The sequence below is a fragment of the Lissotriton vulgaris genome, chromosome 10 (genome assembly GCF_964263255.1).
Source record: "Lissotriton vulgaris chromosome 10, aLisVul1.2, whole genome shotgun sequence".
NCBI classification, from domain to species: Eukaryota; Metazoa; Chordata; class Amphibia; order Caudata; family Salamandridae; genus Lissotriton; species Lissotriton vulgaris.
In genome coordinates, this window is record NC_141698.1 from 713,856,679 (window position 1) to 713,870,013 (window position 13,335).

Genomic DNA, 13,335 nt, shown 5'->3' on the forward strand with positions numbered 1-13,335 from the left:
ATTGGTTCCGGTGCAGACTTCGGTTCCCCAAGGGGCTGTTTAACTTCAGTTTTCACGAAGTTTCCTCGGGACACCTGAAAACTTACACGATCCCCGCGTCGCTCTGACAGCCGATGGTTCAGTTTAACCACCAGGTCTATGAATGCGGCGCACTCCTCCTGTGGATCCACTACCTGTGACACCACATCCTTCAGATCATCATTAAGACCCTGGTAAAACAATGAGGTCCGCTTTTCGGCTGGCCAATGAGTCTCTGAGATCAACCGATTGAAGGTCGCTATATATGTCAGGACGTCCTGTCTGCCCTGTCGCAATTTCAGCAATTCTGAGTCACTGGCTTGCATGAATGCATGTTTGGCAAATAACCCCCGCATCAACTCCTTGAAAGCATCATAATCACGCAACACCTGATCTTTGCCTTCAACTAAGGGGATAGCCCACTGGGCAGCAGTACCAGCCAAATATGAAAGCGTAAAGGCTACTTTTGCCGCATCGTCAGGAAAGGCATCAGGCCTACACATAAAGTGTAACTGACACTGATTCATGAACATCCCAAATTTCCCACTGTCTCCATAGAATCGTTCGGGTTGAGCCAGGGGAACAGGAACAGGGGATGTCACAGTGATAGCGACAGGGGTACCGCCTCCAGGATTACTCTGTCCCGCCCCTCCATACTGGAATGTAGCCGGCTGTATAATGGGTGTCGGACCTCTGGGTTGGACGGGCTCACGCGCTCTTACTGCCCCCAATTCTTGTCTCAACCCTACGTTCTCCTGTCTTAAATCCTGCACCTGGGCCTGTAAGGCGGCTAGGGCACCCATTATGTCAAGCATGGTGGGGGCTTCCGCCCCTGCCATGGCTCCTCCATCCACATCCATCCAAGTTCGGGCAGTGTATTTAAACGTGGGCTTGTTATTCTGTTAGGCTCCTGCCCAACCCACACACTGCAGGAACGAGAAGTGTCCAACCACTTCCCCGACTCACCGGTCACTCACTAGATGGTCCAGATGAGTAAACCGATGACCCAGAAAAGGGGGCGGAATATAAACAAAGGCACCAAACCTTCCACCCCTGTAGAGCGTAGATCAAAATAACACCCTCCTCCTCGCTTCCGCACCTGCATAGACAGGGAAACAAAAAGATACACCTCACAATAACTTTCAGTCCCCAATCCTACCTCTGTAACAAAAGACCATATCCAGCAGTTCACCACACATGCACTTACCAGAAACAGATGCAGGGTTTGCTCCGAGGGGGTTTGTCATGTATAAAACAAGACCAGTTATTCGGGTGTTTGGTTTGGGCGTGAAGGGATTCACAGGGTAAAAAACATGCCAAAATAACGTGCATGAACAAAAAACCCCTGTGCCTCAAAAAGGAATGTGAGGGGGATAAGCTATGGTGTTGAGAAACGATAACAACTCGTCTCTCGGGAATTAACCGAAAGGCAATCCCAGCCGGGATATGGCTCAAACGTCATATCCGCCCATAACGAGGCGGAACGGATACCACAAGATGTGTATACAACGCGAACACCTAGCGTCCGTACTTTTTGGTCTTACAACGTCTCGGGTACAAAAGAAAAAAGACACCAAGAAGTGTCTGACAAACAGGAGCCCATGGATGTCGTTGGCGAATCTCTAACAAGAGACGGGGGAAACTGAAACAAGAAAAGTAATCTAACTAACTAACTACAAGGACACGGGAAGGGGAAACTAGGGAACAAGAGGGAGGGAACAAGTAGGTAACAACAGCGGGACTCAGGGCAAGGGGAAGGAAAAAAGGCAATACTCCAACGATTCTCACGAGCCCGTGAGAATCAGCAACAGCCAACAAGCTTCACAGGAACCAAGATAGCGGGAACCCACAGGTTAGCAATAACAAGCAACTACACTATGATAGGACTCCCTTTTATACAACTGGCGTGTCATGTGACGGCGAAGATATGGTCATCAAAAGAGGACTGGGGACCGAATCCTAACATGTGGTAAAACAACAGCAAGCTCAAATCCCACCGCTGCCACCAATGTGAGAAATTGGCCTGATATGCAGTGCTCACTATTCTAGTGATCACTATGTATCAGTCCAAATGACCATTATTGATGATTGGTTGTAAGTCAACTGTATAGACCAGCTATCCTAGTAAAATGGACAAGAGCAGTCTTTAGGCTAGACTCTAGAGGGCGTGTTAAGCCAGCTGTTATACCATCACATATACCCCTTGAACACCAAGTGAAAGGACACCACACAAGTTGTTATGAAAATAAAAGGATATTTATTATAACACAACAGCCCTGGACTCTTTATGAGGACAGGGCGCTAAGCACAATACAAAGCTCTTAAAGAAATACTGAAAGTCGCACAATTTACACAAATGCCCGAGGGGCACGAAAAACCATATACTCTAAAAGTGGAATACGAAATTACTAGCAGGTAAGTACTACTCTCATAGACTTTAGAAACGCTGGACCTACAATGCTGAACCCTTGGATTAGAATCAGGAGGCCTAGGGACGTTGTGTGCAGAGTGGGAACTCTCACGCGTAATGCGGGACAAAGTCTATGGTTGCTAGAAATTACAAAGTTAGTGTTCTCAGGCGAACCCGACTAGGTAGGTCAAAAAGGAAAGTGGATCTAGACACTTAGAGAGTTGGTCTACGCTGGAGCACCGTGGTACTCGGTTTACCTAGCCCAGGGGCTGCGGCTGCATAGGGTTCAAGTGTCGTCGGGTTTTTTCGTTGACGAACCAGGAGCCTGAAAGAAGAAGTTGCTGGCAGGTGACCAGTGAAGATAGTTGATGTGATCCAAGCCTGGATCGGTGATGGAGACGACCTGTAAGCAGAGGGGACCAAGTTCTGAATCACTAGCCAGTGATTAGATGGGCACCAGGATGGCACCGGATGAAGTCACCTCGACCAGGTGAGTGGGCGACGCTGGGCTCTGCAGTCTCTCGGACCAGGAGGCGTTGTCGGCGACCAGGATGGAGGTGCGAGTTGTCCCACGAAGGTATCTGCTGTCGTCGATGCTGGACACAGGATTGGGGCAACATCTCTTGGCAAATGCAAGCCCACGCGGTGAACTAAAAAATGGCGTCTGGAGGGGACCAGGAGGGTCCGGGGTGCTCCTCTGTTGGAGGGAAGCAAGGGCCAGTCTAGAGCAACCAGACCAGCGATGGAAGTGTCGTAGTTCGTCGTCAAGAGGGCTACAAGCCAGCAGGCAAGTGTGTGGTAAATAAAATTTACCTATGCGGAATTTCTATGCGGTAAAGTTCAATAAGAATAACTCAATCAGAAATGAGAGGCAGAGTCCGTGGCATCTGAGTTTATAAGAGTTTTATTCCGTCAAACGGAATTGGTTCCAACCAGGCATCATGTTCCATCACCACGAAGGTTCAGGAAGAGATAGACAATGCTTTATTAACAGAATACAATATATATAGTAAATGCATATAATGGTGATGGATACAGAAGGCGTAACAGCTGAGAGGAAAGAGATAAGAACACATGTACGTAACAGAAGGCGTGCACAAAGGCGTACACGGAGGTGTGTGCTAGAAACGTCACATGAAAGTGTCACAGGTGGGTGGATCCATAGAGGAATCCTGCAGTGTCAGCAGAAATATATGGCAGAGATGCGCGCGCAGGCAACATGACGTGTGACTGACGTGGAACTGGAGGGTGAAGGGGACTTGACATTTAGCACTATACGTGGAGACAGAAGTCTGGCGTGTCAGAACAACCTAAACCCAAATCATATCTGATATCTTGTGTTTGAGGAACTGTATTATCTAGAAGGAAAGGTCTCTCGGGCAGAGGCTATTCTATACTGACTGCTAGTGCGTGCATATGTGTCTACGTGTCTACATGAGATGCGAGGGGCCATGGGCCTACCATGGTAACGGGAGCAATGAATTACTTGCACGGAGACAATAAGGCCGGGCCCTTTGCTCTGCAGCTGGGGAGATGTTTTCCTAAATCACTAGACAGGAATGTATTTTCGAGGAGCGGAGCAGATAACTTGAAGGCTGAATTGTCTTGGCAGGCAAGCAGGCCGAGCCGGGCACCGCTCGCCGCACAGGGAGTAGGGCAAGGGTCATGGATGCAGATCCAGGCTGCAGCTTTCAGAGACAGAAGACAGGAAGGCAGAAAGGGCTCGATGGCAGGAAACAGGGCCTAGCTCGCCAGAGCAAAGAAAACGTGAAAGTGCACCATGTAAAGACGGTGGCACGGCATACTTAGGAACTGAATTTTCGACCCATTCATGGCGGATTTGAAAGAGGACATGTTAACGTTGGACGCAAATGTATTTGCGTCTTCATAGCGGGTTGTGGAGGGAACATACATGTACTTGAAGCACGTACATGGAGCCGTTGGGGTCTACGTTAGGGGACACAATTGACCATAAAAATTCATATTACCTCATTCCCTCCTTGTCCCCTACGGACCCTTCATGATATATCGATCTTCATTAGCCCATCAATTTATTCATATAACATCATTTGCTCTTCCTTTTTCTGGCGGGATTTAGAACGTGGACTTGAATGGGGAATACATGAGGTGGCACACAGGCCACAGATAGCTGGTCCACACTGTAAACATAGGCAACAACTGAATACTATGAGAAGGGCTATTCCGAGGAAGGATAGGACTTTCCATCCCCAGGCTGATAACACGCTCCAGAACCAACCGGACCAAGTCCAGGTGCCTGGATTCTGGTGTATCTGACTTGCAATTTTGTGGAGACGGGTTATGGCTCTATATACTGAGGGTGCGTTTTCTGGAATGAAAACACAGCAGCTCGATCCGATGACTCTACAAGCTCCGCCCCTATCGGCCAGGATGACGTCAAGAACGAGACGATTTTGAAGGACAACAAGTCTCATAGCAGACTGTTCCTCTGTTAAGTTACCTAGGGCGGAAGTAGTTTCATTCACTACTGCTTCGAGGGTTCTGGTTAATTTACGTATCAGTTTACTATTAAAGACAGTACCTAAATAGGGAAAGAAACCTTTATTGAAGTCTGTATACTGCTCCCATGCCGTTTCAGTATAGTCGACAATCGGGAGATCTCTCTTGGATCTATTGTGTACTAGATGGGAGTCCCTATGATAATCAGGTGGGGCTAGGAAAACAGGTGGCAGAAGGAATGCAATGTAACAAGTACCATCCCAGTCTAGAGGTAAACGTATGTATGCTGTATGACCACAAATGAAATAGGAATGACGGGAAGCTTTGAATGTAGACTTGCCTTTATCACTGAACTCGATCATAGTGGTACATTGACTATGACCTAGGTGTACTGAACCATTCTTTCTGACACATAATTCACTTTTGACTGGTAATACTGACATAGCGGGCAAGACTGGTTCGGCTTCGGACTGGACATTCAGAATCATGAGGTTAAGTGTAAAATTACCTAATCCATATACTTCGTTTTCTAGATCGGTCCCTGTCCTTTGGGGAAGACCCTCCTTGTCAGGGAAGCAAACTTTATGCAAAACTGTGTTCAGGTTTCCCCATACCCAATTGCCCTGGTAAACTACGGAATCAGAATCTAAAGAATTTATTAAACTAAACCATGCACCACAGGAACCATTATGTGTGAACGGGTACGGAAAGAGGGGCGGAACTCCCTTGTACTTCTGATAGGGAGGGAGTCGGCCACATATCCAACAATTGGTAGCATTGCTGGTCTGATGGGAATGATGTAACATATTGATGAATGTATTGTTGCGCAGCGCAAGTCGGTAAGATAACTCGTGCGGGGCAATTCACTGAAAGTATGCTCGACAGTATCATTTGAAGAAGAATGTGCACGTGTGAAAATAGGAAAGTACATGTGTAGCAATATGCTTGCAGCAATAATCATAAGACTCAGAAAAAACATAATCAATAATGTCACAATACAGTGACTGCGGAGAGATTTACAATATTCATGTTTCTTGATCTGTTTCTGTCTATCTCTCTCTCTATTGGGGTCTAGCGGGTACATGTCAGGAACTTGTCTAACCGATTCACCTAGGGGAGGATTTAAACAATTAAACTGTCTGACTTGCTAGACCTCAACTTCATGCGAAATTCCTGGGAAGGATTTTTCTCTACCAGGGGGAGTTTAGTATCAGTCTCTGGAAGGGGGCAGGGCTGGGAGTCTAGTTTCGTAGGCAGTCCATAGTGTCTTTTCACGTGACTCGAGTGGAGCCAGCCCTTGCGGCCCTCCACTTTCACTGCTGTCCTTGTTGTTAATAACACGAGCTTCGGCGCCTGCCAACGGGGTTCCAGCGGACTCCTCCTGTCGAAATTCCGGATAAGAACGTGTTCTCCAGGGACGATCTCGTGTGGCTTCACCTCGGTGTTGTCGGGAAAGGCTGCAGCTACCTGTGAACGACATGATTGTAGTGCAGACATCAAGGAAGCAAGGTAATCTGTCAGCATATTACAGTCAATATCTGTTATTTTACGAGGCAGAGGCGTCCCCCACATATTCGGTGGCCTACAAAAGACCACCTCGTACGGGGATAGCCCTGTTCTTGAGTGTGCAATCATTCTCATGTAAAAGAGTGCAACTGGTAAAGCTACTATCCAGTCTACGCCTTTCTCTCTACAAATCTTGGCAAGACGTATTTTCAGGGTCTGATTATGTCGCTCGACGAGGCCTGCTGCCTCGGGATGTCGGACACAGTGGAACTTCCACTGATATCCTAGCAGGAGTGATACCTGCTTCATAAGCTCGGACGAGAATGGCTGACCATTATCTGAATATACGATACGGGGCAAACCATACCTAGGGAAGAATTCACGTACCAGCTGCTTGGCAGTGGTCGGAGCAGTGTAATCTGGGACTGGATATGCTTCTGTCCAACGGGAAAGTGCACATACAACTACGAGGACATATTTGAATCCTCGACAACGTTCCATCTGGATATAATCCATCTGGAGGACTTCAAAAGGGTGATCGGGAGGATGAAATCCACCTTGCTCTACGGGAATGCCTTTTCCTGGGTTGAACTGACAACAGATCATGCAGGTACGTACTTTCTGTTTTGCTGCTGCTCGTAAATGTTTATTGAACCAAAGGTTTTGAATACTGTCTAACATGGCCTTTTCTCCTAAATGTGCAGGACTATGTACTGTGTTAATGATAACTTGAACCATAGAGTCGGGGAGAAACCATGTGGCTTTCCCCTTCGTCATCCATCCCTGTTCTGTCTGGATCCCTCCTAGTTCAATCCATTTCTTGATTTTGTCTGGTGTAGCATGTGTCTGTATGTCAATTACATCTAGGGCGGGATCCCTAACTGTCATGCAATGTGTCGGTGTCGGGACTATTGTCTTTGTCGGGTCAGTTGCGTGGGTCTGAGTCTGGGCTGTATGCTTGGCTGTTCGATCTGCCAGGTCGTTTCCCTGGGAAATGGTATCTGTAACCTTCGTATGTGCTTTGCACTTCATGATGGATATCGCTGTAGGCAGATGTATTGCGTCTAACAGAACTTGAATGAGGGGACCGTGCTGGATCTTGGCTCCGTGAGAGGTCAAGAAACCTCTCTCTCGCCAGAGTACACCGAAGTCGTGTACGACTCCGAATGCATAACGTGAATCTGTGTATATGTTAACTCTCTTGTTCTTTGCTTGTATACAGGCTTGAGTCAGAGCGATGAGCTCTGCTGCTTGGGCTGACAGGGTGTCAATACGATTCGTTTCTATGACTTCAGTTTCTGTCGTGACTGCATATGCGGCCACTAACTCTCCTGTACTTGTTCTCATACATGAACCATCCACATAAAGTGTCAGGTCTGAATCTGGTAATGCAATGTCTGTCAAGTCTTGTCTGGGTTTCATCGTAATGGTAATTACTTCAACACAATCATGTGCCAAAGGGTCTGTCTCACTTAGTGGCAAAAGTGTAGCTGGATTCAATGTATTGCAACGTCTGATGTCTATGTGTGGCTGGAACAATGTCAATTCATAACCTGTCAGTCGTGCTATAGTCAAGTGTTGAGTCTGGGTACGGTTTAAGAGAACTTCCACGGAATGTGGAACTTGTACTGTCAATTGGTGTCCTAACACTATGGAATCACTTTGTCTGATTGCTAGAGCTGTTGCTGCTACAGATTTCAAGCACGCAGGCAGAGCCTGGGCTACTGGATCTAATGTACTAGAGAAATAAGCACACGGTTTGTGTGAACCTGCTTGATCCTGGGTGAGTACTGATAATGCAGTACCTTCGCGTTCTGTGACAAAAAGTGTAAAGGGCTTACTGTAACATGGTGTTGCTAAAACTGGTGCCTGACATAAGGCTTTCTTTAAGTCATCAAAAGCCTGTGTATGTTCCTGAGTCCAAGGGAGGACAGTCGATGTCGCTGCCTCCTGGGTTGTCAACTGTATGAGTGGCTTGGCTAGAAATGCATACTGGGGAATCCATTGTCTACAGTAAGAAGTGAGGCCTATAAAGGCCCGTACCTCCTTTTGTGTCTTGGGTTGTGACATGTTTACAATTAACTGGATACGGTCAGGTGTTAGCTGTCTCCCCCTTTGGACAGCAAGTGCCCAAGGTATACCACTTGCTGAACACAGAATTGTAGCTTTGAAGGAGACACCTTGTGTCCCTTGTCAGCCAAGAAATGCAAAACCGTCAGTGATGCTTGCTCACATTCTGGTTCACTACGGGCGGTGATCAATAGATCATCGACATACTGGAGTAGGGCAGTGTTGTCAGGCATGTGAATACTGTCAAGTTGTCTTTTTAATGCTTGGCTATAGATGCTGGGGCTTTCTGTGAATCTTTGAGGTGCGCGTGCAAATTTGAAGCTTCGGCCATTTAAACAGAATCCGAAAAGATATTGGCTTTCCGGATCAATAGGTACACTAAAGAAGGCGTTCTTCAGATCAATTACAGTAAAGAACGTTGCCTCTGAATCAATAGCTGTCAATAATGAAGAAATGTCTGGAACCACAGGGTACTGCGGCACAATGCATTTATTCAATTCTCGTAAATCGATCACTAATCGATAAACTGGAGGTGCATTTGGATCAGTGCGTTTAAGAATCGGAATGATAGGGGAATTACATAGATTCGAGTCGGTTTCTACAACCACTCCTTGTGCAATGAGCTCATCAATGATTTTCAGTAAAGCCACTACAGCATCTGGGGGTAACTTGTATTGTCGGATTCGTGGTAAAACAACACCTTGTTTCAGTGTGACTCGGTATGGTGTAATGTGCATACAACCTACATCAGTGGGGCCTTGTGCCCATAAATGTGCAGGAACATTCTGTAATCTGGAATCAATATCTCTCAACACATAGTGACCCTTAAAGTCACGCAAAAACAATCTTACTCCTTCAGGAGAACAACAAATTACAGCTCCTAGAGCCTTCAGCGTTTTGATACCCAATAGGTTTTCTGGACATGATTTCGTGAGCAATAAATCTGTAGTTTGTGACAACGGACCAACTGAAAGGGGAACTGGTTTCGATACTTCATTTACAATAGGCTTTCCTGAAAAACCAAGGGAAACATTCTGTGAGCCTGAGAGGGGTGCCCCTGGGACCTCGTCGTGACTGATTGTTGTTCTGCTTGCCCCTGTGTCAATCAAAAACTTTCTATCTTTTCCTAATACTTGACTATGCACGTAAGGACCCTCTTGATCTACAGGAACCTCAATAAGAGGCAAGCCAACCTCCCTCTCTAGGCTGTTTCATGTGTATCGCTGATAATCGGGATAGTCAGTCTGTGCATACTGGTACATCTGCTGTGTTGCATGTTGTGTTGCGGCAATCGGTTGTGGCTGTGGTACCGCTACGGTCTGTACTGTCTGTTGTGGAGCATGCATAGGCTGTACATTCTGTGGAACGTGTTGTTGGGCCTGGTCTTGTCTAGGTTGACGTGGTCTCTCTTTAGTTTTACCTGTAGATATATTGTGTTTCAAAACTGCGCAATCGTTTACATAGTGACCTGGCTGTTTACAATAGTTGCATGTCCCTTTAACAGGAGCTGCCGAATTATTGGACTGTGTCTTCCCCTTTTTCTGACCGTCAGCTGGAACTGACTGAGCAACGAGCATTTTCATTTTCGTGTCTTTCATACGTCTCTGTTCATGGTCATGTTCTTCCCTAATTCTGTTCTGGTGGTACTGTAACATCTGTAACATTTGGGAAGGCGTATTTGCTTGCCATGTGCTCTCAACTTTTAATACACGATTCTTAACTTGGGGCAATGAATTCTCGACTAATTTAGATACAAAAAGGTGTGGGTATGACTCACTACTTGCTTTCAGGCCACTATTAATAATGAAACATTTCTCAAATCGGGAATAAAAATCACTAGTGTCTTCATCGGGTTTCTGTTTGCAGGCTGAGATTGCATCCCAATCCTCCTTTTTAGTCGCTAATAATCTTGGTAAGACCTGTACTAACAATCCTGGTAATGCTTTAGTTTTGTCCCCAAGACCCAATCCTGGGGTTCGGCCATTTTCTTCTGTTTCTAATGCAGCCCAATCAATCTTTTTATCTCCCACCTCCCACTCTTTTTCCTTGAGTTTCTCGTAAATACCAGCCGGTAATAACACTTTCAATATTTTCATAATGTCGGGATAGGTATAATCACCCATGAGTAACATGTCTTTTATTTCACGGTGAAAACCTGCAGGGTCTTTATCATGACTGGGCACTATTTTCTTCATTTCTAACAATTCCATTTTAGTTAAGGGTGTGTATACGAATACACGTGTAAGGGTGTTATCATTATTCCTGACTGGATGTACTTCTCGCAAGGGATTCTGTCTGTCTATGTAAAACATTTTTCTTTCTGGGGGTGGAGCTGAAACAAACTGTGGATTCAGGAAGGCACTATATCTGTGTCGATGTTCTAAGATTACTTTAATTAAATCGGTACCCAGGCCACTCCATTTATTCATGAGTAACTCTATTAGCACATCAGGTAAGGGACCTGGATCAGAATGTTGGCTTTTATACAATATAAGGAGGTGCTGTATCATGTACATACCAGCTAGTCGCTGTTCGTCTGGGGAAAGATTCAAAAATGTTTGCGCTAATGCGTCATCATTGTATTTATCGGAATTGTCAGCCCATTGTACTGCTGACCTGGCTAATTCTTGTTCATCCATGGAATTGAGTACATGGTACCCCATTCGTTCTTGAAGTATTTTATCGGTAGACTGAAATAGATGTTCAGGAGTCTACGGGTTTGACATAGCAGAGTGAAAAAGTCTCTTGCTTTCCGGACGTAACGTTTTATTAAAGGGTTTACCCTTTCCTACATATGCTATTATTCCTGTATTATCTGGCTCATCCTCCTGTGAGGATTCATTCTTGTCAGCATCTGCTTCACTTTCAGCTTTCTCTTGTTCGTGATATACTGTTATTTCCTTACGAATTTTCCTGTACATGGCCTCGATACATGTCTTTTTATCATGTTTTCCGTCTGCAATATTCTGACCCCATGTAGTTAGTACCTCCATCTCTTCTTTCTTTACACCAGGCCGGTCTCGTTCTCTTATGAAACAGTTTATGAGGAATCTTAAAATCATACTTTGAATGTCTACTTTCTGATGTGCCATGGCCTCGTGAATACATTCCTGACCCTCCCCAGTCTGAACAAAATAATATATCCTGTCCAGATAATTTTCATTCCCGGAAATAGAACTAAAAAATTTGCAGCACGTCTTATACGTATTGAGGCTAATATCATGCAACCATCCTTGCCTGGTACTGGATCATATCTACAGTCTGTAAGATACTCTTTAAGCTTTTCAATTGGGACTGCTCTCGGGGTACGTTGCATGGCTAGTTCTCTAATAGTTAATCGCTGTACTGGGGGCGGGGTATGGTAACCTCCTGATGCACCTCCTGAAGCGGAGGCCTGAGCATCACTTGTCGGTAGGGCCGTGTCAGGCCCAAAAGGATTGAGTGGATTAATAGGGGGTGCAGGTAAGGGTGGAGGAAGCAGAACGGGAGGGGTAAGCTGTTGCGGACCTGGGGGCTGATGATCAGGCGGTGGTACAGGTACCGGTGGAACATTGGTATATTCGGGAGCTACGTCGTCTAAATAGGAAGAAAGGAAAATATCTGCTGCGGTTTGGTGACGTAATTTAGTCGGAACCAATGGAGGGGCAGATTTTTCGGTGTTTCCGGGGTCGCCTTGGGCAGGCCCTCGGCCAGGACTGGATACAATCCTGTCATAATGGCATTACTCCGTCTATCGTGTTGTTCCATTCTAACTCGTTCTCCCTCTTCTAGTAGTTCTTTTTCTTTGGTTTTTTCAGAATCTTCTCTACTTTTCTCTGCTTTTCTGAGTGCTTTCTCTGTCCGTCTGTGTGATTCTTTACGCCATAGTTCAATGGCATCTTTCTGTGACTGTCTGGCTTTCTTTTTCCATAACGCTTCTTCTACTCTCATGATGCACTCGGCATCCCATGTCCCTGTAGCGGGCCATCTCTGATTTTCTGCTAAATCTTTAGTGTAATCCACCCACAAGTCGAGATATAATACGGCATCTAAGCCGTGCTTGTGGTACATAAAATATCCTGGAGTGTCCCTGGGTGGGATGGGAACAGCTTCCTCGAGTATCCCTTTTCTAGTTCCTATCTGACGTAGCTTGGAAAACAGAGGCATTCTGAGCCTCGATACTTGACACTTGATACTTACTCAGACTTGGACACAATTAATACAATAAACACAGTAATGAAAATCAAACAATCACTCATACCACGACATTAAAACACATTAAAACATTTCGGAACGAACAATGACTTGACTTGATATACTGCTAAACAGTACTGATACACTGCTAAAACAGTGCAGACCGGGTCTGTGTACCCAAACCCGTCTTGACCGGACACAAATTAATGCACCCGTCTAGATGCGTCCCCAGCAACGGTACTCACCGGGAAGCACGGAACGGAAGGCCTCGGAAACTCGACACTGGACTGGACCGGACTGGACTCGACACGACTTCGATTCGGGACTTAGGTACTTCGGAACTTCGGAACTGGTGGGCCTCTGAACACCTCGGACCTTGCTCTCTCGGCTGGGCTCTGGTCGGGATCCTCCGCACTCCTCACCGCCTCGTCTGGGTGTCGATCGCAGCCTCAGTCACCTCCGTTGGCCTGAGGGAGGTACAGGAAATCCTGCGGGTACGCGTAGTTGTCCGTCACGGCTGTGGCAGGGGACCAGGCCTGCAACGCACCGCCGGCGCGTAAGGTGGGGGAGGGGTCCCTGTTCGGGCGCCAAATTATGTGGTAAATAAAATTTACCTATGCGGAATTTCTTTTTTTTTTTTTGTGTTCAAAGCTTTTTTATTTGGAGCTGCAAGAAATACG